Genomic DNA, 26,379 nt, shown 5'->3' on the forward strand with positions numbered 1-26,379 from the left:
TTAGCATACTGTACATGTCTGGGGATGTTCTGCATGTAACATGTGACCTGGGACACACCTCACCCTAAACGCTGTGTGGTGTGTTCAAGGTAAGCCACACACTTCAATATCACTACATAGCTAGGTAGGGGTCTAGTCCCAGTGTTGCCAAGTGACAGTGTGCATGTATGTGGATTGGTCTACATCAGGTTGCAGGGTATACACACCTCATCCGGTCACCTGTCCATGTGGCACAGGCAAAAAACATTTTAGTAACCTGTGACATGTGTTCAACTGTACCCCAGATATGTTACAGCCATGGTGTCACTATAGTGTCATACCTTGTTGTGGAATATGACTGCAGACCATCCTCGTGCTGACACATGTACACCTACAACACAAACGGATAACATTATAGGGACCACAATCAACCAGTGTTACTAATAATGCATCATTGCTGGACAGCTGCACTACCTGACATATATGCATTACACTTTACTCCTTACAACATGTTACACCGCAGTACTGTGGTACACTGTAGTACAGTCACTGTGTGCATCAGAACCATATTAGCCTCCCCCTGCATTGATGGCATGGATGACAGGGATGTGGCACAGGTATCATCATATGCACAGGGCGTCCTTGTGCTGACACATGTACATGTATAACACAAATGGATAACATTATAGAGACAACAAACAAACAGTGTTATTAACAGCTATAAGGCATCATTGCTGGATGGCTACACTACCTGCCATATATGCATTACACTTTACTCCCTACAGCATGTTACGCTGCAGCACTGTGTTACACTGTAGTACAGTCACTATGTGCATCAGAGCCATTTTAGCCTGTTCCTGCATTGATGGTATGGATGACAGGGATGTGGCACAGGTATCATCATATACACAGGGAGTGATGTTGGGTTGCCAGAGGCCGAGGGTGGACCATACATTTGACACCATGTGTGTGGGTGAGGGGCATACTGTGGTGAGCTGGGCATGATGCTGTTGTGAGTGTAGGTATGGGGTTGCCCTAGGTGTGTTTGTATATTGTGTGGGTATGCATGCATGCAGTTCTGCCATATGGCTCTGCCCTACACAGGCATTTATGGACAACTGCAGACCATACCTGGCAGGGTGTTCAGTTCACTGCCTCTGCCCATGGACACATGGACTGTGCCTGCCAGGGGTTCCATGGGCACGTCCAGGTCCATCCTGGGACTGGCCAGGACCACATGCTCATAGCCTGCTGTGGTGTGGTGTGGTCAGCACCCCCTCCACAGTGCCATAGCTGCTACTGCCATTACTAGAGCCCCTTGGTTTCCTAGAAGGTCCACATTGACTACCAGCTGTTGGCATTGCTGGGCTACATCCACGCAGCTGTCGCTGCACTCAAGCCACACATTCAAGCACGGACAGACCCTCTGTCTGGTGTAACATTCTATACATGCCTGTGCCACCATGACAGCCTGTAACATGCTCATGCTGGTACCAGCTGTGTCACCTTTGCCAGGGGCATGGTGTCCAGTGGCCCTACCATGAGCATCCTGGGACATCTGCCTATGTGGTGCCCTGCTGGGCATCTAGCTATACCTGCTGTGACCGGACGCAATAGACATGGTTATCACACTTCCCTGTGCACTGCCACTGAACACCAGCTGTCCCTCCACTATGGCCACTGGTGATGCGATGTGTATAGGCACTGAAAGTGTGTGCAGGGTTGGGGTGGCTAAAAGGGGGGTGTCAAATGTTGGTACAGTGTCGGCCCCTGACAACCCCACCTGTGCCTCAACAGTACTATCATCATCTTTGGTGTCTGTATGGACACCAACATCAGATTGCATGCAGGAGGGATCCTAATCCACCTCGCCAACTGTGGGGGAAAACAATAAATGCACTTTAAAACCTGTACAGCATTTCCTAACAGTACACACACACACACACACACACACACACACACACACACACACACACACACACACACACACACACACACACACACACATACACACACAGCTCCATAATACCTACCTGTCCATGGCTTTATAGATAGTCCAACGTATATGTCCATGTGATACTCTATCCTGCATCACACTTGTTAACATACCCACATTGATACCACTCATTAACATATCAGTCCTCTAAATGCCTACACAAGTGGTCACAACACAAGAACTTTTAGTACTTTACCTGCCTGACCTGTGTGAAGTGGTTTTAAATGGCCTCGCTGCTGTAATTCGGTGTGCACCCTCTGTATGTCCGTTCATCATGAGCATGGCCCCTACATGAGTGGGCTTCTTTGTTCTATACATAATAACACGCACTGGTGGGACATGTGTATGTAATGCTCAGTACACGCCAGATATGCTGCTCCTTCAAACTATCATGTGACAACTGTGATATTTGGGTACACTCCCTGGTGTTGACTTGTACTTCCCCAATGCATCTGTAGTGACCTCTCTGCTGAATGTGATATTAAGGGTGTACCTGCTGTCTAACTTCGCTCTGGATTCCTGTTCCATGCTACAGAGCATATTATACTATCAGCTGTCCTGTGATTACACACATGATAAGTATTCCTGGTGTGTAATGTGACAGTCCATGTACATGCACTGCATGATCCCAGAGGAAGATACTGCTGCATGAACACCCCACAATCACACGTGCATACAAGACCAGACACACAAACATACTCACATGCACACAAACATCCTACATGCATCAACCCCCTCCACTTCACCAGAGTGACCCTGCAGACAAACTGACTACCCACCAGGATGCACACACACACACACACACACACACACACACACACACACACACACACACACACACACAGGTGAGGTTGCACAATGAAAGTGCACACTGTCCTCCTATTACTCCACTGTCAACGTGCATAACATATGATACCCAACAGCATACAGTGTAGCTATAGTCAATCCATGCTGACAGCACTATACATATGTGTGATGCATGTTCTGTGTCACTAGGTGAAGCCCCATCCCCTGGATACCACTGCGACCATGAACATGGTATTTCTGTGCACCTGTTCTGCACCCTACCATGTACTGTGCACCACACATCACAGGTGTATGGCCCATTGCTGAATGTGTACTACTGTGTCAGTTATGTCAGATTTAATGCTCACAGCCCCTATGTTTTCTAGCAACACATGCCAGGGATGATATGTGGACAGATGTCATTTGTGATTGCCTGATGTCTGATGTACAGCTCTCAACATCAGTGGACCATGTATGACCCACCCAATACCCTTACACTAACAACCATTAGAGTATACCATGGCTATGGGGGTGTACACATCCTTCCTGATATGACGCACCCATTCGTGATCTGCATTGCAACCACATCACTGAATATCTTAAGAGTACATGTGCCTGATATGTGACATATGTCCTGTACTTTCACATGCAGTGTCTACGGAATGTGTTAGGTGTGTGGATATATGTGTGCTATGACAGTTTGACGCACCTCTTGTTGTGTATACTACAGAAGTCACTACACCTGGTGGGAGTATACCAGCATGGGCCATCTGCAATTGCCAGTGTATGTTCAGTCTGCCCTACACATGTCCTCCTACTCTGCATGATTGCAAGGTCTACTCATGTGCACATCCCTTGGTGTTCACACACTGCCGTTACTATTGCTGCGGGGGTAGGGTTACATCTGCCACAGGTCGTAAACCTGGCTACATGCAGATACTGCCATTCTTAGCATCCTTAGTATCCCTGCTGCAGTGTACTTGTTAGCCATGCTGACACCCCCTTCAGTCTCTTTGCAAATGCATGGCAAGTAAGCCCTACACGTGTGTAACTTTGCAGTGTCCCATGCACTGAACACCACATGTTACAGCCTAGTCCCAGCTGATAATGTGGACTACTGTAATGCCTTATGCCATAGTGTATCTCTGCAGCAGTTGCCATTGTCCTGCAGGTGTGTGCACTGGTGTTGCACTGCATATGGATGTTGTTCCAAACATGTCCCTACTGTATGTCATGTCTCCCACCATTATGTTACTCCTTATGGACACATTCTGCAATGACAGGATGTTTGTTATCATGCAGGTGTCTGACATACCCTTCCAATACCCCATGATGGTCACCTCTGTGGTGCCGTGCATTTCACAGCAACAATACATGCACATGTACAGCATGCATTCTGGGTAGGTGTGTTAGATGTGTGCATGGAATATACCATCGCCATTACATGCCTGGTGTGTTGGCAAGCATCTACATAAACCATACTCACCGGCTACAGGCTAATGCTTTGGTGGAATCCCGGAGGGACCTACATAAGGGGGTGAGAGATGCAATGTCAGTGGCCACACCTGTGGCAGTGCTACAGGGTGGGTGCAGTATTACAATACATCAACGGCATGTTTACACAATACTACCACATATGGACATCTGTTTTTCACTACAATGCAGCAACACAATATATCTATGACATGTCAGATATGCATGCTTTACCTGTACTGATGCGGATGTATACACAACAGTGGTCTACTGATGTGCCCTGTGGCTTTACCTGCATGCTTCTCAGCCAGTGTGTGAGTGGCACCGACCTCCACGAAGGTGGCTGGCAGTTGGTGGCTGGCCAGATGGGCCATACAGGCGCAGTTACATTTATACATGTGGGATGGAGTACTGTTAACATCTTGTGCCCAAGTTGTGTCAGGTCCTTGTTATGGGATCTGCAACAGTTGGTAGTGTATTGCAGGGTAGACATGTTTGGCTGTGGGGAGGGAATACCTATTCATACAAGGCGTATGTTGTTTGGGGCATCTCAATTCCATTAACGGTGCATGTGGACATATATGTTTCTGTTATGTTCCCATTTTTATCTACAGATGTATGGCTGTATATACCTATATATATATATATATATATATATATATATATATATATATATATATATATATATATATATATATATATATATATATATATATATATATATATATATATATATATATAGACATATACATGTAGACATATATATCTATAGATGTATGCTTATGTATGTACATATGTTGATATATATATATATATATATATATATATATATACACACACACACACACACACACACACACACACACACACATATATATATATATATATATATATATATATATATATATATATATATATATATATATATATATATATTATATTTATTTATATATTAATATATATGCACACACACATACAGCTACATGTTGAAATACATTCCCTGTACTGTTGAATGACTGGCCCGGATAATATGTTTGTGAAAACATCAGGGTTATGTGTATCTGACATGGTTTAGTGGTAAAGCACTTTGGCTATGGTGTGTAGGATCCTGGGTTCAAACGTTGCATTGGCTGTTTATATTGTTGCTGGGCAGAACATGGGCTGTTGGATTCAAAGTGATTAAGGCACTTTTAAGCAGTTGTCAGCAGGTTTGTGCGGAGGTAAGCACTGCTAACATCTCTTTACAGTTTCTTATAGTCAGTTAACTTTTCAATTGCTTAACCTGTGTAGGCATTGCTTACCCCCACACAAACAGGCTTAAACCCACTTACTGCTACTTTAAAGTGCTTACTTCCGCTTACCCCTGTGCTAATTTCTTTAAAAGAAAAAAAAAAGGGTTGATAGGAAAGTAGTGAAAAAGGGGCACAAAAAGGGAAAGACAGTAGAGAAAATAGCTAGGAAGTATATGAGAGAAAACACTATACCGGGTACCACACAATATCATCTTTATTTAAACAAAGTACTTTGTTTAAATAAAGACGTTATTGTGTGGTACCCGGTATAGTGTTTTCTCTCATATACTTCTTTTTTTATATACTGGGTTTTACCTGTAAGCTGTTTTGCTTTTCATTTAAAATAGCTAGGAATGTGCAGGAAGGGTGTAGGAAAGGTCCATAGCTGCCCATTTCATCTACAGCAACAGCTGTGCATTTACACTGAATTTGGAGATAGATTTGAACACTCAAACCCCCGAGAAAGGGGTGAGGACAACAATAATATGTTGTTAAGCCAATTAGACCAGATTACATGTGTCCAGTGGACACATGTGTGAAATAGACAGCTATGTATGGGGCGAGAGATTTTTTTGGGAACAGATTGCCCTTTTTTCAGGTAAGAGTGGTATGATGGGGAGGGATAGTAGGTATATTTGGGGAGGTAGGTTGGGCAGATTAACAGACAAAACAAACAAGATGCATACAGGGGTGGTATATGACACATGTGTGGGGTAAACACCTTAATGGGGAGGGGTGATGGGAAATTGGAAGCCCATGAGCCTCCTAGTGGAAACAGTGGGACTGAGATCCCCACCCATGGGCAATCACCACTGCACCTTCATAGCCCCAAAGGTGTCTGTGCTGGAGGCTGAGTCGCAGAGCCAGGCCAACCCTCTAGTTGTGACACACGGTCATCAAGCTGGCATAGCAGATCTCCAACCTCCCTATGGAGCTCACTATGCACCATGACCCAGACCTGGCAATGGGTGACAGGTTCCTGTCCACGCCCGGTCCCGAGGGGGGGACGAGCCCCATCCCCTGAAGCGATTCCACCTGAAGATGGTGCAGGACCAACGGACGAGAAGGTCCCAGGTTGGGTTCCAGACATGCTGGTGCCTGGTGCCATGGCCAGCTGACGTGGGACAGGTGGGTCCCCTGCACCGGCCTTCCCAAACGTGCTATAGTGTTTAGATTTTATCATCACATGTGGGTTAGTAATAGTCAACACATTCCAGGGTTAGGTATAACAGCATGCATAGATATTCCCATTAACCCAGACACCAGATTCGGAAAAGTTGCATAGCAAATGGAACACATGCATATGTGGGACCACAGTTGTAATAACAACAGCATGCAGGTACATTGATGGCACCATGCCACCAATGTTGGAGTAATTCAATATAGCACATGCATGAAAACAAATTTAAATATATATCAACTAAAAGGACATAATCAGAAGAGTGGAGTCATTACATACCCGTTGAGGTGGGTATGTAGTTTATTGTTGGAGATATGGTGGTGGAAGAGAAAGATGTCAATTAACAACTAGTATATTCCTGTAGTCCACATTACTTTCCTAGACAGTGCTGTTATCTGTACCTTACATGTATTACTACACTACCCTATAGCCTTAGTTTGGACAGTGATATGGCTGTCATCATCATTATACATGAACTGGTTTTACCTGCAGTATACACCTCTTACCTGGTATACCTGTGGAGGGAATGTTTGTTAACACTAATTGTTTCTACACATACTCCCAGATTCTGGGTTGATGTTGTGCACATAGCTATCCAACTCTTTCTGCACAGACTCTGGCCATGTCTTGACCACATTCAGGTGTACTGGGTCATATCTAGACTATTGCCCTCTTCAACCTTTAGTGACTTACCACTCACATATACATGCTTTCCTACACAGTTATATTATGTTGCACAGTGTGGGTGAAAGTGATCAGTGATACTTTATTTTTCAGAGCAGCTGAAACACTCACAATTCCATACAATACCAGAGTAAACAGAACCAGTACAGGGTATCAAGGTTTTTATTTCTTGGCACAGTGTTCGTATCCAACGTACCTGTGGGAGCAATGTTTGTTAGCACTACCTGAATGGTGCCACACATAGTTCCAGATCACACATTAGTATTATGCACATACATCTCACTCTGTTACTGTACACACTCTGATCACAGCATGACAACATGGGGTGTACATAGGACATACTTGGCTTATTACTCTCATAGCAGTTTCGGGAGTTGCTAGAGTGAAAGGATTGTAATCATAGATGTGTGACAATCACTTGTATTCCCTGTTTGCTGCCTCAACATCTGGGATCATCCCACAGACTTCCCAGGGGGACAGGGTGACAGGCAGCATACATGGCCCATATACTGGACATTCTGGTCTTATCTGTACAGTTGTGGGGTATGATTCTGTATGCAGCCTGCTTCCACTCCCAGGATTCAGACCATGGCTGTGTCTGCTACAACTTAAACGCTGTCCATCAGAGTTGTGTGTGCTATATAGATATTGATGTATATCTCCTATCTGCTTTCTGTCTTATAATTCTTCTGTGGTTTTGCAATCTGACCTTGTATTACAGCATGCTTATGCAGGATTTCCTAGACAGTTATATTTTGTAGGACAGTGTGGGTGACAGTGATGAGTAATGCCATATTATTCAAAGCAACTGCATTAGTCACAATGCCGTACAATACCAAAGTAAACAGTACCAGTACAGGGAATCATTCTTGTATTTCTGGGCACAGTGTTTGTATCTTACATACCTGTGTGAGAAATATTCGTTAGCACTATCTGAATGTTGCCACACAGTACCAGATTCCACATTACTATTATGCACATACATTTCACTCTGTTACTGTACACACTCTGGTCACAGCTTGGCAACATGGGGGTTTAAATGGGACATATGTGGCTTCTTACTCTTATAAGGTTTTGGGGAGTTGCTAGCGTGCCAGCTTTGTTCTCATAGATGTGTGTCAATCAGTTGTATTTCCTGTTTGCTACCTATACATCTGGGATCATCCCACTGATTTCCCAGGGGTTCAGGTTGACATGCAACAAATATGGGCCACTTTACTGGACATTCAGGACATATCTGTACAGTTGTGGGGTATGATTCTGTATGCATACTACTACCACTGTCAGGATTTGAACCATGGATGTGTGTGCTAAAAATACAACAGTTCACATCTCAGTTGCATGTGCTATTCAGGCTTTGTTGTCTGCCTTTTCCCTGTTTTCTGTCTATGTGGCTCTCAGTTGTACTAAATGGCCTCTGAGGATTACAGCAGTCATATACACATTCTATTTATGGAGCACAGTGTGGGTAACAGTGCTTAATACAACAGTACTATTACGTGACTGCAAATCTTCATTACCCTATGATACCAGAGTATACACATGCAGTCCAGCAGTTAGACCTTTATTGTCAGGCTATTATGCTTTTGTTTACATACAAACTATATGAGAATCTTCCTGCCATATTCTCTGGTGTATGCAGTATTTGCTTTAAACAATACAGGTTTTATACAGGCAATTAATGGACTAATACTTTTAGATACTTTTAGCAGTACATGCAAGAGTATTACTGAACTGCCTCACATCACATTCTCTCCAGGTGACTTCCATTGGCCTCCTGGTTTGCAGCCCGCTCACTTGCAGCTATGAAGGACATAAGAGGAATATTTAGCCATGACTATCCATGATATACATGAGCTGGCAATTATTACACACATAGTGGAGTGATACACACAGCTGGGACATCCCCTGCTGTTCTAGCCTCTTGTATCCACTGCTCAAAGAGGTCCCCCTAATGCCACTTTGGGTCTGCATAGTGATGCCTGACCTGCTCACCAGTTCGGGGTATGCCAGTGGCACTGGTGAGGTCACGGGCGAGATGGTCCTAGGGTTCCATCTTATATTGGGAACCTTGGTACTGCCCCTGCAGCAGTCTCTGCTCATGGTCTTTGACAAGGAGTCCTGCCATGACTCTGGACTCCTGGATGCACCAGCTCTGTGCCCGAAAGCACACTCCCTCTCCCCTTCCTGACATGGTGCCTGCAAGGGGAAGCTACAACTGGTTATGAGATGTATCCCCGCCTGTTGGGTTTAAGTAGGGCTGATTTCCCACACTTTACTGTGATTGGCTAGTTTTGAAAAGGCTAGGCTATGAACAAACCTGCTTACCTAAGGTTGGCATTGTTTAAAGCGGTATACCACTGGGCACAATGTGTTAGCTGGTCTACGCATTGCTTACACCTCCTAAGCTGGCCTGTGCAATGCTTAGCATTGCTTACATTAGACTTTGCATTATATTTTCTTTTTGGCATTGATTTTTTATTCATTACATCTTATATATCTGCCTGGTATCCATGATTCCTGTGTATGTACACTGTATGGGGTCCTTGTGTTTTATTGGGGACTTCAACACTCTGTTACAATTGCACCTTACTTCTGGGCTTACTGCTGTACTCCAGTTCACATATTTATGTTATGTAGTGGGTTATGGAACATATGACTGTATACTGATTCCTTTCACAGGTTCAGGTTGATTTTACTATAGTGATGACTTGTTTGGTGATACCTCATTCTTCTGTACTGATGTGATAGCATGGTGGTCAACTACTGTGACTATAGTGTATAGGGTCCTGGGTTCAAGTCCTGCAATGCTGTTTATTTTGTTGCTGGGCAGAACAAGGGCAGTTGGATACAGAGTGATTAAGACACTTTTGAGCAGTTGTAAGCAGGTTTGCTCAAGGGTAAGCAATGCTAACCTCCAGTTACATATGCTTACTGAAAGTTAGCTTCAGAATTGCTTAACCTGTGTGTGCATTGATTACCCCCACGCAAATGGGCTTAAACTCACTTACTAGTGCTAAAATATGCTTACTACTGCTTATTGGTGCTTACACTTGCTTACTAGTGCTTACTCCTGCATACAATTACATGGATTTGGGCAGTTGTATCTCATGGTTCTTTGGAAGGTGGGGGATTTGGAATCTGTATGGAGTTGTCATTCATTGCACATTTTACCTTCCATTTGTAGCCATGATTCCTGTGTATATATATATATATATATACTGTATGTGGAACATGTGCTTATCTGGGGACTTTGCAACATTATGCCACTGACACCTCACATTTGTATTTAATGCAGCACACCATTTCATGAATATATGCTATTTAGTGGGTTATGCAACAAAAATGTTGGTCATAACGTGATTTACCATGGAAAATGGAATGTGCTGCAGTGGGACTTGAACCGAGAATGCCTACTCGTACAACAAATGCTCTACCCACTACACTATTGCTATATTTCTTAATTTGCATATATTTTCCTTGTTATCCTCTTCAGCCATTTAAGCTGCATTAACCGTAGCTAAGCAATGGGTACACCTGCACACCTACGGTTAGCATTAATTGGATTTTTAATTAAAAAAAGGGTTTGCTCATTTTATTTGTATTTACTTGCTGTTGCAAACATGGAGGAATGTTGCTGGGGATATGCGGACACCTATGAGCAGTCTCACTTATTTCTTTGGCCTTTCTGCTGATCTTCATTGCAGGGGTGTGTATATTCTAAGATCTCTGCTCTCAGACACCTCCTGCACTCTTACACGCTCCATGTAAGATTAGGAGCTCAGGCATCACACCTTTATCAATATGCATGGTGCGCTGCCATCCTGCTCCTAAATGGCCGCTTCCATGCAGGACTAAGCAAGTCCTGCACAGAAGAATAGTAAATCTGGGGGAGTATTTAACAACATGTATTACTTGGTTGGGCTGAGGGAGTTCTCTCACCTGTTTGTGACTATTTTAGAATTCACTCAAAAATTATCATTGAACCATGATTCGCTAAACCACAGCTGGAATAATTTAACTAATCTCATAAATGTGTGTCTATATATCTATATAAATAAAAATGTAAATGTTCGTTTGTTCAAAATCTTAAATCTCCGAAAGTTCTTCACCGATTGATTTGAAATTTTCACACAATGTTGCATTCGAATATGCACGTGTTTTTATATACCTACTATTATATAGATGTCACACGTTGCATTTGAATACGCGCATGTTTTTATATACCTACTATGGATCCTATATATTTGTATACAAATACGCAATTTTATATGTTTTTGTTATAACTTTCTTTCTTCTTTTTCAGTGCAATCGATCTGCTTTAGTTCATCCAAATAATGCCTTGCAGAAGATCAAACTTAGGTTGTCATACTCGCGGAGCGGAAGCAGTGCGACGAGTAATTGCAAATCAAACTGAGGAAGAATGGGCATCAGCGAACAAGTGAAACAGACAAAGAATGGCTCAAATACGTGCCGAGGAAGCAGCAGATCAACGTGCAGCCAGACTTGAGGATGCACGGTTGTGAGCACGGCGATCGTGTTCTGCAGCTTCAGATCTGCTTTGTTCTCCTCAGTCGACACCAGCAGATGAAATAAATGCTTGCCTGAAATACACTACTTTGTGGTGACATGTAAAGACGTTAAAATTAACTACAAATATGCGTGTCCAACTGCAAAACGATCGATCAGCTGAGATATTCTCACATCAATTGCTGGAAATTGGGAACGGAAAGGTGCCGGTTGATCTGACCTCAGGACGAATTTCATTGCCTCATAACTTCTGCAATTTAGTGACGTCAAAAGAAGAATTGATTGAAAAAGTATTTCCCAATATTCAAACCAATTATAAGAATCACGATTGGCTGACTGAACGAGTTATTCTTGTGGCCAAAAACAAAGACGTCTATGAACTTAACAATATTATTCAGTTTAACATTCAAAGTGAGGCAGTCACATACAAGTCCGTCGACACTGTTGTGGAAGCAGATGAAGCGGTTAATTATCCAACAGAATTTTTGAATTCACTCGATCTGCCAGGGATGCCACTGCACGTACTGCAATTGAAAATCGGCATGTCAATTATCATGTTGCGAAATATCAACCAACCAAAGCTTTGCAACGGCATGCGGCTTGCAGTAAAAAAATTAATGAGCAACATCATAGAAGCAACAATCTTGACAGGACCTTTCAAAGGTGACGATGTCCTCATTCCTCACATTCCTATGATTCCAACGGATATGCCATTTCAATTTAAGAGATTGCAATTTCCAATTCGATTGGCGTTTGCAATCACCATCAACAAAGCTCAGGGCCAATCTTTAGAATTGTGTGGTTTAGATCTACACATGGATTGCTTCTCACATGGACAATTATATGTTGCGTGTTCTAGAGTCGACAAATCAGACAATCTCTATATCTGCACAGACAATGGAACAACAAAAATATTGTATACCCACAAGCATTGTGAAATTAAACATAATAGAAACGTGCGCTTTCTCTTTTCTTTCTTTTCCATTTAACCAGACTGAGCCACAACAACACATGGCCAGGTACAGCTACTATATATATATATATATATATATATATATATATATATATATATATATATAGATATATATAGATGTAGATATAAGTACTGACTCACTCAACAGCTGTAAAATCCATCAATACTAGACTCATTGACATAGAGGAGTAAAGAAAAAAGGCTTTATTCCCCTGAAAGATCCATAATAAAGATACCACACAAGGTTCACTGAGTCAGGCTTTGAAGGATTGTTTTTATTGTATGTGATTTATTCATAGCCTGTTCATAGGTGTTTACAAGGCTAACAACCACAATGGCCTATATAAGCCTAGCCATTCATCCCAAATCTCTGAAAAGTTCTGCTGCCCTTGATAAGTGCAAGCAGGGGATTGGGATTTGAATTATTTATAAGCAGGGACCTGGGATATGAACCATTTGCAGGCTGTCTGTGTCCATTAGAGACATAGGTGCCAAACCTGGGATGTATTTTCTGTTCCTCATCCAATTGTTCAAGTTAAAATTGAAATGGTTTAGGGAGGAAATTTGCTTCACATGGATGTGGAGCCTCTTCCAGAGAAGAGGTAGTTACTAGAATACAAACCTGTCTCTCCTGCAGGTCCTACATATGACACAGGCAAGGTTTAAGTTTATAGAATGGTTAATTCCCATGCTATTTGTTTGCAGATGTGCAGGAGGTCCATCAGAGTGGGGTCCAGCGATTCCTTGTGTGCCAGGCATAGATCCCTCCTCAACAGCCTGTAGGAGGCAGAGTACAGGGATAGGGCCTTGAGGCAGTCTGCACAGGATATGTTACTTACACCCTCTATTCTTTTAGTGAGGAATATCTGTGGACATTAGGATTGTTGGATGTGCCTGGTTAGGTATATACCAAAGGGGGAACTGTACATGATGATAGGTCTGATGAATGACAAATATAGTGGAACAATTACTTCCTTGGACCTAGATGCCATACCTTTGTTTATAAATTGCACAACATAGAATGATTTCTTCAGTCCTGTAGACATGTGAGAGTCAAAGGCTAGATTATTGTCTATGTGTGTCCCCAAATCCCTGACTACTGGGTCAGCTCTTAGGGGTATGTTATCAGTATAATAGTTACCAGTGATGGATGAGTACCTGAAGGATACTATTATGCATATCTTGGCATTTATTGTTTCTCCATGGCTCTGCCACCAGTTATTTGTTTGTGCCAGCCCTTCCAGGACAACATTTGTATCAGTAGGATATTCTATTTCAGCTCCTAATTTGCAATCATCTGCAAATTTAGTCAGTTAAGGCCATTGACATTGCCCTTGACTTCAGAGAAGTAAATACCAAAAAAGAACCAGTCCTAGGACCAATCCCTGAGAGACTCCATTTGTGTCTGGCCTCTTTGTATAGATGGATTCCCCATCTTCCTGGGTCCAGTCTGTGAGCCAGATGGCTATCGACTGGGTGACATAGGGGTTTATACCTAAATTCGTGAGTTTGTCAATGGTGCTTGAGTGGGCTATCGTGTCAAATGCCTTGGCCAGATCAAGGTAGGCATCATGAACCATTTTGCCCTCATCCATTGCTTTTATGATCTTCCCAAAGAAGTCCACCAAGTTGAGTAGGCATAATTTGCCCTTAATAAAGCCAAAATTGTGCTGAGTCCAGTGTCTGAAGGTTTCCTGTGTTATTATTGATAATTTCCATCATAATTCAACCATGGCTTTGTATTTGAGACTAGTGAGACTTATAGATATGTAGTTTCCAGAGTCTGTTGATAGCCCACCTTTATTCAGAGGGGATGACTGCTATGGTTTTCAATTTGTGAGGCAGGAAGCCTGTTTAGAGGCTACAGTTAAATAGCAATTCTAGAGGGCTTAATAATTCATGTTTCATGCTGTTTAGGAGGTATCCTGGGATATTGTCAGGGCCCACTGATGCAGTGTTCTTGGCCTTAGAGTTAGCATTATGGGCCTGTTCCCTACTAATGATAGGGGGAGTTATATTTGATAGTATTTCATGATGGAAGGTTGAGGGGGAGGGAGGGGTAAAGTTGAAGCTGAATTTATTAGCCAGTAGTTTTGAAATATTTTCTGGCTTAGTAAAGGTGGCTCCATTAACAACGAGCTTTGCACACAGTTGTGTATTGCCTTTGAAGTTGCAGACATAGCTAAAGGAATTTACCTCAGATTTGCCTTTGGTAGTCTTTATTTGTTATCTGAGTTGCTTGTTTAGTTTGATGAGAGTGTCTTTATCCTGCTGGGTGCTAGACCTCCTAATTTTTGTCATGATTTTATTCTTTCTGTTATCCCCCTATTAATGTTGTGATTCCTTCAGGGTGGCTTGTTTTTTGAGCTAGTTCTGTAATTCTTCCTGGTTGGTACAGCTGCCTCTGTGCAGCTATTAACATGCTTGTATAGGGTTTCTGTGAACAGTTCCACATAAGCAACAGTGTTCTCAGGGTTTATGGGGAGCTTGACATTTTGCCAGATTATCACTTAATAGTAGAAAGTTAGCCTTAGAGTAGTTCCTGAATATTTCAGGGTTAGCTGAGGTTCCAGGATTTATTTTTACTTTAAAGAAGACCATTTTGTGGTCTGATCTTACCACAGAAGACATTTCACTAGAGGGTATGCAGCACTTTCCCATAGTAGCAAGGACTAGATCTAGTATATTTACACACCAGTCAGTGTATTGACAATCTGGTCCAGGGAGTTTGTGTTTATATAATCTAAGAATCTCTGTGACTATAGGTTTGGTATCATACATGATTCCCAGCTAATAGTGGGGTAGTTGAAGTCATGAGTCAATATGGTATTGGTTTGTATGGTGAGTGTTTCCAATATGTTTAAATACATGTTATGGGTGGGGAACCTATAGCTTGCGAGGAAATATTATTTTGCCTTTGGTGATTTGAATGTGGAGAAGCTAAGGTGTGTTGTCCTGTTTGACTAACCTCGAATTGTATTTATTTTTTATGCCTCTCTGTGTAGTAAATGGTCTAGATGTGTGAAAGGCATTATAGCCTTTCACTGCAAGCATGCTCTTCACAGCTTTAAATGCCTTAGTGACTGCACAGATGTCAGCATTCTATAGGGTGCAGAGAGCTTGTAGGGAGTGGATCTTTTTTTGTTTAAACTGCTAGCATTGAGTAGTAACACATTTAGATTTTCTTGTTTTTCATTTTCTGTGTCGAAAGTATTGTCAGTATGGCATTGCCTAAATAAGGCACTATGAGGGAGAACAATGTTTTAGCTAATATTCAAAAGCCTAGAGGGAGAGAGGAACAGACCATCCCAGGAAAAGTAGTGTTGTTTGTTGACCATCTCCTTCCATGCTGAAAAATATTGCACCTCTTAGAATGACACCAGAAACTAAGCTGATTAGTAAAGTCAGTTGTCTTCTTTTTGTATTGCGTTATCATGTTGAGAGAAGGTAAAATACTGCTCACTGCTAGGCTCATACTGACCTGAGACACATATTCTGAGAGCTCCATGATGTTTTTCTTCTTATAGTCTGGTGAGGTATGTCTCAAGTCATTCACATGCACATGGACTATGAGTGAGAATTGCAAATACTATGTTTAAAAATAGAGTTTTAACATATAAGAAGGGCGCTTTTCAAAATAGTAGAAGTTATTTGTTAGACAAGTTATACCAGCTGTCATAGGTTCATAGGTTCATAGGTTTATACTAGGCTATCTGCCCTAAGGCATTTATAAGCCTAGCCAGCCAATTTTATTGTGGCTTCATTTACCCCTTATATGAAAAAATACTTAGCCCATTAGTTTGTTGTGCCTCTGTCCAGCAGTGACACAGAGATGATCCTCAAACCATCTCTAATCCTCCCCCACACTACTCTTGAACAGAGTCAGACAGGTGGGGTGGCTCATGATCCACCGGACGAGATTTTTTCCACAGGATCCACAGCAGTCTCTGAGTGATGATGCCCTCATCCTCCAGCACCTATTTATATATATCCGGTTGAAGTTTTTTTGGGAAGTTTTGGTGGATTGGGATTGGATTTTTTGGATTTTTTCCATTATTTTAACCCGGGCATGGACATGTCTATGTCAGGGCACATGTCACCTCTGAGCAGAGTCAGTATGCACTGAATAGAGCTGGAGTTTCTTCATTCTGGCATCATTGACAGATTTGGAGTCCCTCTATCCTTTTTGGTGAGGAACTTTTGGGGTCTCTCCAATTGCGAATGTCGGGTGAGATACATCGAATGGGGCATTGCTCCCGATCATTGGTCTGATAAGAAGAGAAGGACAGTACAATGACCACACTAGATCTGGATGTGAAGAGATCCTTCATCATCAGGAGGGCACTATAGGAGATGCTTTACTTTCACTTTGTAATGTGAGTGCGAAGGAGGGCCACTGTCAACCTGGGGCACCCTGATCCTGACCTCCTCTCTGTGTTGGCTGGCCCTTGTGGTAGCCATAGGGTATTGTTGCTTATTGTTTTACTTCACTCAGGCCATTTATTTTTGTTTTGCTTGTTTTCCCGCCAGGGCCTGCTATATTTTTGGTGTTTCTGCACAGGCCACTATCTGAGCTATCTGTCCCCGTGAGTCTTCCAGTTTCCGCTCAGTCCGTGTCTTTCTCAGTTATTCTATAGGCATGTTCCAGTCGTGTTGAAAACTTGATGCCAAGGAACAGCCCTGTAGGGGGACATAGGTGACAAGACACTGGGACACCGCTTGCAGTCTCTTGCCCTGTGGGACACCACTACAGCCGGCCCAACTGTGTCTTCAGGCGGTTGGCAACCCATTAAGTGACATATGGGTTTCCCTTACATTTGTTTTGGTTTTTTTTTGTGTGATGCTTATGGGGTTAAGTTTAAGCTAGGTCTGTTTAGGCTGCATGGGAGGTATGTATTCATCAGCCTGCAATCATCAATGGCCTTGGTGACTGTGCCTTTTCAAAATCAAGTTCAAAAGGGATCTTTCCTTGACAAAGCCAAACTGGATCCGGCATGATCATCCTTGACAAAGCCAATATCTTTGTTTATGATCCATTATGATCCTATCCATACCTTTATTGTTAGTCTTGAGGCATCCTCTCCATACCTTCCACGAGGGGACTTATTGTATGGATGTCAGGCCATCTTTCTTTGTCATATTGTCTATGTAACATACAGAATTTTTTTAGAATATTAAACTTTGTGTCGGACCACATCACACTTAAATTATAACACAATTAACATGTTTTGTGAATACTGTATTTTAGATTAGTCAAATCCTGTCACAGTTAAATCTGGTCCAGATAATTTTTTTATTCTTATTTCATTTGATAGATATGAGTTATGAATCAGAAATCTGATTTTTGTTAAAAATGGCAGTTAAACATTTTAATACTCTCAATTAAATGTCAGACAGAAACATTTAATCTTGTCGTATGATGATGCCACTAGCTAGGTGATCAGTGGTTTGCAGTTAGATGTCAATTAAGGCACATTATGCACAAACACAACAAACCATTTTCTTAAACAAAATAAATAATGAAAACAGCTTTTAGAGACTTACAAGTACTGAAGAGCATGTCATGTTACTTTAAAGAAGAACGGAAAAACATGCCATGTCCTTGAAAGCATCTGTATTTCTTATTAAATGAATGTAATTACTTCTATATTCATACCAGTCTGTGAGGCTTTTTCAAACTTTAGATGATACCTTTTTTGATTTATCTCTTTAGGTTCCTTATTTCTGCCCTGTAATTTGTAAATGTGACTGCACGAGTGCTGCTTGTTGTTGACTCTGGCAAGAAAAAAAATTAAATGCACTTGTTTGATTATTATACCAGTATATCTGATAATTTATCCTTGTCATGAATTCTGTCAGTGCTTCACACAGTGTGGAAAAATACTAAAAGATTTATTGGATAGTGAAAGTTTATATATGTGCATATCACTATGTTCCATAACATCTGTCCTGTCCTCTTCACCATGAATTAAGACAATCATTCAGACACTGCAGAATATTGATTAGTCCCATGATGTGTTTGGCAGAAGGTGGTAGGATGTGTAGATGAGAAGTCAGTGCCAATCTGCCAGGTATGTCCATTTTCTATTGAGCAAAAGCTGGTGCTCTAATAGGGAATATACTCCACTGTTGTTACAGGTACAAGTTACTAGTGTATTATTTAGCATTTATGTGTATATTTATTTATTTAGTTATTTAGTTAATTTGTCAGATATTAAAGTTGTTCTTATAGTGCATGACAAGAAATGACAAAGCTGAACTGTTATATTGTCATATGATGAAATCATTATATAAAAGTAGGAGTCATCCATTGTGCTTTATGTGATCAGCCATTGTTCTAATAACAGCCCCCCTAACCAGCATTGGGCCCTAGGCAGCTGCCTAAGTTGCCTAGTACTGTGTCTGTCTGTACAACATGACCATATTAAAATGACATTGACTATGACCACTTTAAAGCCACTTGCATGATGCATCATTACATGATAAAGGTAAGCAAAATTTTGGAAAGAAAGAATACATTTCTAACTCACCATGCAGTCCTGAAATTGATTATAAGGAACTTATGAACCAAATATTGTAAAAAAAAGTATATAAAAGAAGAGTACTAGACAAGATCTGTTTGTGTGGTTCTCAGTAATATGAAGGTTGGATTCTGATTCATGCACAATAGCTGCACAGCCCATGCAGATTAGTGAATTTATATCAATAAATGTCCTAGCACAAGCATTAGGGAATACATAGATTAAAGTGAATGGAATAATTATAATATCATCATTCAGAGGCACTATTGTAGGTGCTAGTGCCACAGTATATTTTTTCTATAAAAAGTAAGCACAACAAGAATATCTGTATTACTTGTAGGACTAACAATGGTCGCAGTTGTAGAATGTTACATTCAGTGGCATTTAATTACTTCAGCTGCCACCAGTGTTGATCAGGTGGAGCAGCCTCAAAGGCTTTATGCTCATGTATTGGAAAATATAGAGACAGTGGCTGTAGACTAATACAGAAGTTAGATCAAAATATCATTAGGGTCATGATAAATATATTTCACACATATACTGAATATGTGGATCTGGAGAGGGGTCATCCTATCAATGTTGGCACAACTTTATATTAGCCTTACACAGGGACTTTATAGTAACCTACTCAGATGCTTTGGGTACTCTGAAGGCATTTGCCTCTCGACATTTGTCTCCCAAATGTTTTTTTTTTCATTTTAATGTACATTGTTTCATTCAGTTTAATAACAAATGAAGGTAAAAAAATCATGCTAAATAATACCTTTTAAATAATGACTATCAACTAAAATTAATAGCTACATAGAGACAAATGAAATATCATATTCTCTGTTTACCATAACTATGTATATTAATACAGAGTGTAATATTTTTAAATGATTAATGCATACACATATTGTCCTTGTCCCCTCCAATAAACAGACCACTCCAAATGACATTTGATGACCTTTATTACATTTTCATAAAAATAAATTTACTGAACAAAATTTAATTTACTAAGGTAACATATCCCAGCCCACCCTGAATAAAATAAGCAGTGTCATCACCACTGTGCACTTAACTTACTTCAAGCAGTGTCCCACTACTCACTTTCATTCTCCAACTCACCTAACACCAGAAGGGGAACAGAAGAGGGACATGCCTGCCCCTCTTCCCTGCCAAAAAGCCTGACACAGACTGTTCCTGCTCATTCACTCCAAAATCTTCAACAAACCATCCAAAAACAAACCTAAATGCATGTTAAACAGATTGAAGCCAAATTACTTAAGTGTACACTGCCCCTTCTAAACCAAAATGCATCCTGTCATCGAAATACCTGTGCTCTGTCATATAAAATCCCAAACAGTCAGCTGCCTTGATAACCTAAAATTAACAAACTAATGATCCCGCTCCAAAGCCATAAAACTGCCAGCATTCCTGCAAAATAACTGCTGTACTACTTTAGAACATACAATTCACATACCCGAGTATAACCTCTTTAACATAACCAGATCCTCCCTTATCCTAACTGCTAAGTGTCTCTTTGGAATTATTCCTAGGCCATTAACTGACAAATGAACCACCAAGACTCTAAGGAGCCCAGTTTGTGACTACAGAGAAGCAAACTCCTCCACAAGCTGATGTCATGTAAGACCTCTGATCCCATACCATGTGACTCTCTACCCAAAACGATGCCAACCCAATTGTGTGCCAAGCAGCCTAGCTGCAGTCCTCTTTGCCACCCAATGAATATGTGAATGACCAAGAATGAAAATCTACTTTCCTAGAAAACAAATAAACAAACAAAAATAATAATAAGCCAGTCATCTTACCCCATTATATAATATAACACAAGAAACATTTCATGACCAATGATCCACACTCTTAATGACTTCAATTGCTCTGTCCTCTCTCACTAAATCCAATGCCCTTTCAATGTGAAAAGAATGACTGGAAAACCTCTCTCCCAGAAAACCAATGCACTGAAAAGCTTTCCTCATTATACATACAGACTGAATACTCATTATTATCTTGCCGCCTACTGATTGAAAAACAAAGCTGTGAGGACTCCCAGCATGAGAGCAAAGCAATCTCTTAGCCAACCCACCTGACGCAATCAATCATGCCTGTCCTTTCTCAGTACTATCTGCCTACCCTTCCCCAACTGATCCATTTTAGATCTACACACCCAAATGTGCACAGAGGCAGAAAACACTGAGACATCCCACCAAATTAGCAACCCTAAAAAGTCTGATACCCTAAAAGCTCCATAATACATCCATAGAGCCAGCATCACCCATAAGGTACAGCCTGATGACTCTCCATTAACTGAAGCTAATCAACACAGCAAAACCTTCAAAATCTATCTTGTCAATGGCCATTGTCTGTCAGTCTTCCCGCTATCAAGCCTACCCCAACCCTTCAACATATGAACCACAGTCCAAGATTTAGTAAATCATATAATTCTGTCACCTATGCAAATATACTAATTGCAGTTAAGTCCACCTTGACCAACTTAACTGCCTTACCTGATTTCTAAGCCTGTGTCAAGTATTTCAACAATAATCCTTCCAACTAAACTCCTTCCTCCTCAGGCAGCTCCAACAAAAATTTATCAAAATCATGCAATGCCCTAGCATACGCCGTCCCTGTAGAAGCTGCCAAGGATTCCTGTATTAACCATTTGATTATTCCAGGCCAACCTGCAACAACTCATCTGGCAATACCATTGGCTCATTCTCTGCCTCGGAGCTAACTGACTGAACCTGGAAACTGAAAGTGAGACAAGCTATCAGCAATGCCATTCTTAACACCCACCATATGCACACCTGTAAAAGAAAAAAATAATCATCAGACTCTGCCAAACCAACTTACATAATACAAACAAAAGCAATTCAGACCTTGCTGTCTTTGCCTATAACACTCATACCACTGCCATATTGTCTGAATGAAAAATAACTCTCTTTCCCCACAACCTCTCCTGCCAGACCTTCAATGCCATCTAAATTGGAACTAACTCTAAAAAGGCAACATCCCTCTTCCACATGTCCTTCCAACCTGCTGGCCAATGAGCTGAAAACCACTCCCCACCAAAATATACCACCATCCGAATGAATCTCACTGCATCTGTAAACAATTGCAATTCCCCTTTGACAACTCAATCCACCTGCCAAAAAAACATAAAATTAAACTACTCCAAAAAGATAACCACAATGCTAAATCAGCATACACCAACTTATTAACCGGCACTCAATGATTTAAACCCCCCTTCAACAAGCAGGCCACAGACCTAAAAAAGGTATGACCCAGGTGAACTGGCTGACATTCAAAATTCATGACCCCCAAGAGCTCCATGACATCCTTAATCAGCAACTTGTCCTTAGATTTCTCCCACTGAATCTTTTCTTTAAACCTGTTATCTTCTCATCCAGTACAGTAAACAAACCACAGCCTACATCCTCTAACAATCTAAGGAAAAACAGTGCCTTGTTTGTGCCTTCTAACTTCTACATAGCTAACAGAACACCCTGTTCATCACACATCCCCAAATAAGGCATGCATACCTTCAACATCTCCTTCAAACCCTTCAGCTACTACTAAGAAGTCATCCAGATAATGTCCTTCCTTCTGACTGCCCACTCGCTGGTGACAAATCCAATGGAGAGCAGTGCTAAATATCAGAAAAGTAGCACAGGCTGTGAGCATCTTATCATCTTAGCCTTATCAAAGTAAAACTTAGACCCAACCACCATGCCCAACAATGGCCACTCTTCCTCCTGAACCGGTAATAAATGAAGAGTAGCTTTAATATCTACTTTCACCAACCATAGGTCTGTAAAATCCCAAATGACCTGCAACACATCATTCAGAGATGCATAACTGACTTTTGAGTCATTTCCTGAAATGAAACTATTCATTAAATTCCCCTCAGGATAAGATAAATGGTGAATCAAACTAAATTCACTTGCTGACTTCTTAGGAACCAAACCTAATGGAGAAACCTTAAATCTGTCAAAGGGAGGAATATCAAGCATGCCCAATAACCTATCCACCGACTGTTACTTTTCAATCAAACCTTCCAAAATCTCTTCCTTCCCCCACAGGGAGTGCAAATTCCTACAAACTGACCCATCCACTCCAAACCTTGATTTAATAAAACATCTCTCTCCACAACTGCCAAACTGGGAAATTGTATAAGCATCTACCACAATACCTGTACATTAATGGGAAATTGCATCCCTCAGCCTTCCCCTTGACCCATGAAAGGACACCCCCTCTGCTCCTGAAAATTCCCCCTACCCCAACTACTTTGTAATCCAGGAAACAATGAAGGTAACCCACTGTATTCAGGCTGCTGTTAACTCAGATTAACCAATGTGCCTTCCGGCCTGCCACCCTGCACCTCTGAATGCATTTCTACACACGTTGAACAAATGTACAAAAACCTGCACACCACCCAGAAGCAACACCCTGCATTAAATGTCCAGCGTACCCCCCTCCCATCCCATCCTAACTTACCCCCCTACTAATGACTCCAAGGCTATCTCCCATAGTGGCTAGCTAAATGTCAGGATGTCTAACATCCCAACACAGCAACCGATCCACAGCCTTCCACTTTTGAAACTTCCGATCATACCACAACCAGGTGTTCCCTGCCCACAGACACTGTGCCTCCTGGATCATGAGAAAATAAGCCAAGAGTGGCAAGACCAAGGAAGTACCCTTCTCCAACCAAACCACCATGTAATAAATAAAGCCTAACACCCAGGTGTTCCATGCTCTTGGTTGCAGTCTACCTAACTTCCTTCGCCTCAAGGGTGCTAAGCCATCAAAGGACTTTACTGTTTGTGATTTCCAATTCCATCAGATATTGCACCACATCAGCATCAATTAATTTGAAAATATTAATGTATTCCCAATTCCAGATAATTTCTTTATCTGAAAAGAGTATATGAGGAGTCAACCCCCCACCCTTCTTGCCCCAGGGCCTGCATAGCTAACCAATCACCCAGATGGATCCCAAAGTCCGACCCAACCTCATGTTGTTGTGACTCCACTCCACCTGTGGATGACCCTAAATGCACCTTAATCAAGCCTAAACCCTACTCATCAGCAAAATCCTCTTCATGAACCTGTCTGCCTTCATTAAACCCCTGTCATTCTTTAGACACACCACATGCTTCACCTTGCTCCTGACATACTTCATCCCCACAACTCCCCACACTATTCCCAAACTGCACAAACTCAGACATACCTAATTGAGCACCGAACAATGTGTCAGATGAGGACACCACAGACCATAGGTCTCCACCACTCAGTGACCAATAACAACAGAATCAGGGACACAACCAAAAGTAGTCAGAGGCAGTAAGGGACACTTGCAATATATTGGTACTATTAACTTAAGACCTGGAATGAATAAGAGAATACCCACTAATCTGCAATCCCTGAAGTAAAAGAAGCCTAAACTATTCTCATCAGTATGTATTAACTGCACTTCCCCACCCTTCTCTATAACAGTTACCAGTTGTAAGGTGGAATAAATGGTACAGAACTGAAACTTGAGTCAAAAACAGGAACCTTGCTGGAAGGAAGTCATGAGTAGTTGGGAGGTATACTCAGACCAACTGCCAGCACAAGTAAGCTTCTTTAATGAACAGCTTCAAGCCCCACTGCACATTATGTGACTACCCACGCATATGCCATCCTGAAGTAATGGAAGACTAAAACTCCACTCTTATCATTATGTCCTAACTGCACATCACCACCCTTTCCTACTACAGGTACCAGATGTAGGAGGGACTAAGAGGGACAGAGCTAAATTTTTTTGACAAAACCAGGACCTCATTGACACCCCTGTAATCGAGGCAGTTGAAAGGTATACTGCAGACCTACTGTTAGTGCCAGCATGCTTCTCTGCATAATGACTTCATGCCCCTCCGCACATACATGCAAGACAGCCATTACATCAAAAGAAGTTTGCAGCCTGCAAAACGGTAATCACTGCATAACTACATTTCTTCCAGCTATTAGAAATCTTCAAAAGGAAACCACCACTACCAATGGCAGCCCTAATGAAGTGAAAAAAAATCAGTTCATGGACACTGTACCACTGCACTGACACAGCCTACTCACCCATACAAATGGCTGGAGATTCCTGCAGTGTTAGTTTGCTTTATCCTTTTTTTTCCCTTTTACCAGCCTTATCTTCCCCTAATGCAACACTGCCACTTCCAGGCCCCTAGCCTGAGTCAAAATCTCCCCACTGACTCCCACTGGGAAAGACAGAGAAAAAGCTCTCCTCTCTAAGAGAAAAAAAAATAGTTTGATCTTAATTTACTAATCAATGTAGACATATATTAATTACATGATAATACAGAGCTATAAAAATGTCTAATTTACACTTGAGTGAGACTGGATTATAGGAAGAATGTGAATGATGGGAAGCATTTCCAAATCAAGGTAAATTATTTGTTATATAATAATCAAACCTTTACATGACATTTTAATTATATTCCTTGTAATTAATGTATATATTTAAAAAATAATTGCATCTATACCAGTTGTTTTGATTTTTTTCAATAGTTCAATTTGCTTCTGTGTTATTCTATGTTTCAGTAAGTTATTTGAATTTTCTTTAGGAAGTCTTTTTATTAATTTATTTTTACAGCTTTCCTTGGTAATAGAAGGTAAGAATTATTTAATACTTCATAATAATTTTTAAATTCAGAAATATAATTATTTCTATCTGATGCCAGTTTGCTTTTTAAGTATTCCAAATAGGATCTATTTGACTAAAATTTTATATCAGCTAGGATTATTTGCTGATGTGTGTAGTGATGAAGAAAGCATACAGTATGAAGAACATTTAATCTTCTATAATGCTGTTTAGATTCTATGATTAATCTTTGTTGCTGTTTTATTTACAGCATTAACCATGTACATAAATATCCTTTCACCTATTTTTTTTTATTTTAATTTAACTA

This window comes from Protopterus annectens, chromosome 7.part0 (genome assembly GCF_019279795.1).
Source record: "Protopterus annectens isolate FY-2018-M chromosome 7.part0, PAN1.0, whole genome shotgun sequence".
NCBI classification, from domain to species: domain Eukaryota; kingdom Metazoa; phylum Chordata; order Ceratodontiformes; family Protopteridae; genus Protopterus; species Protopterus annectens.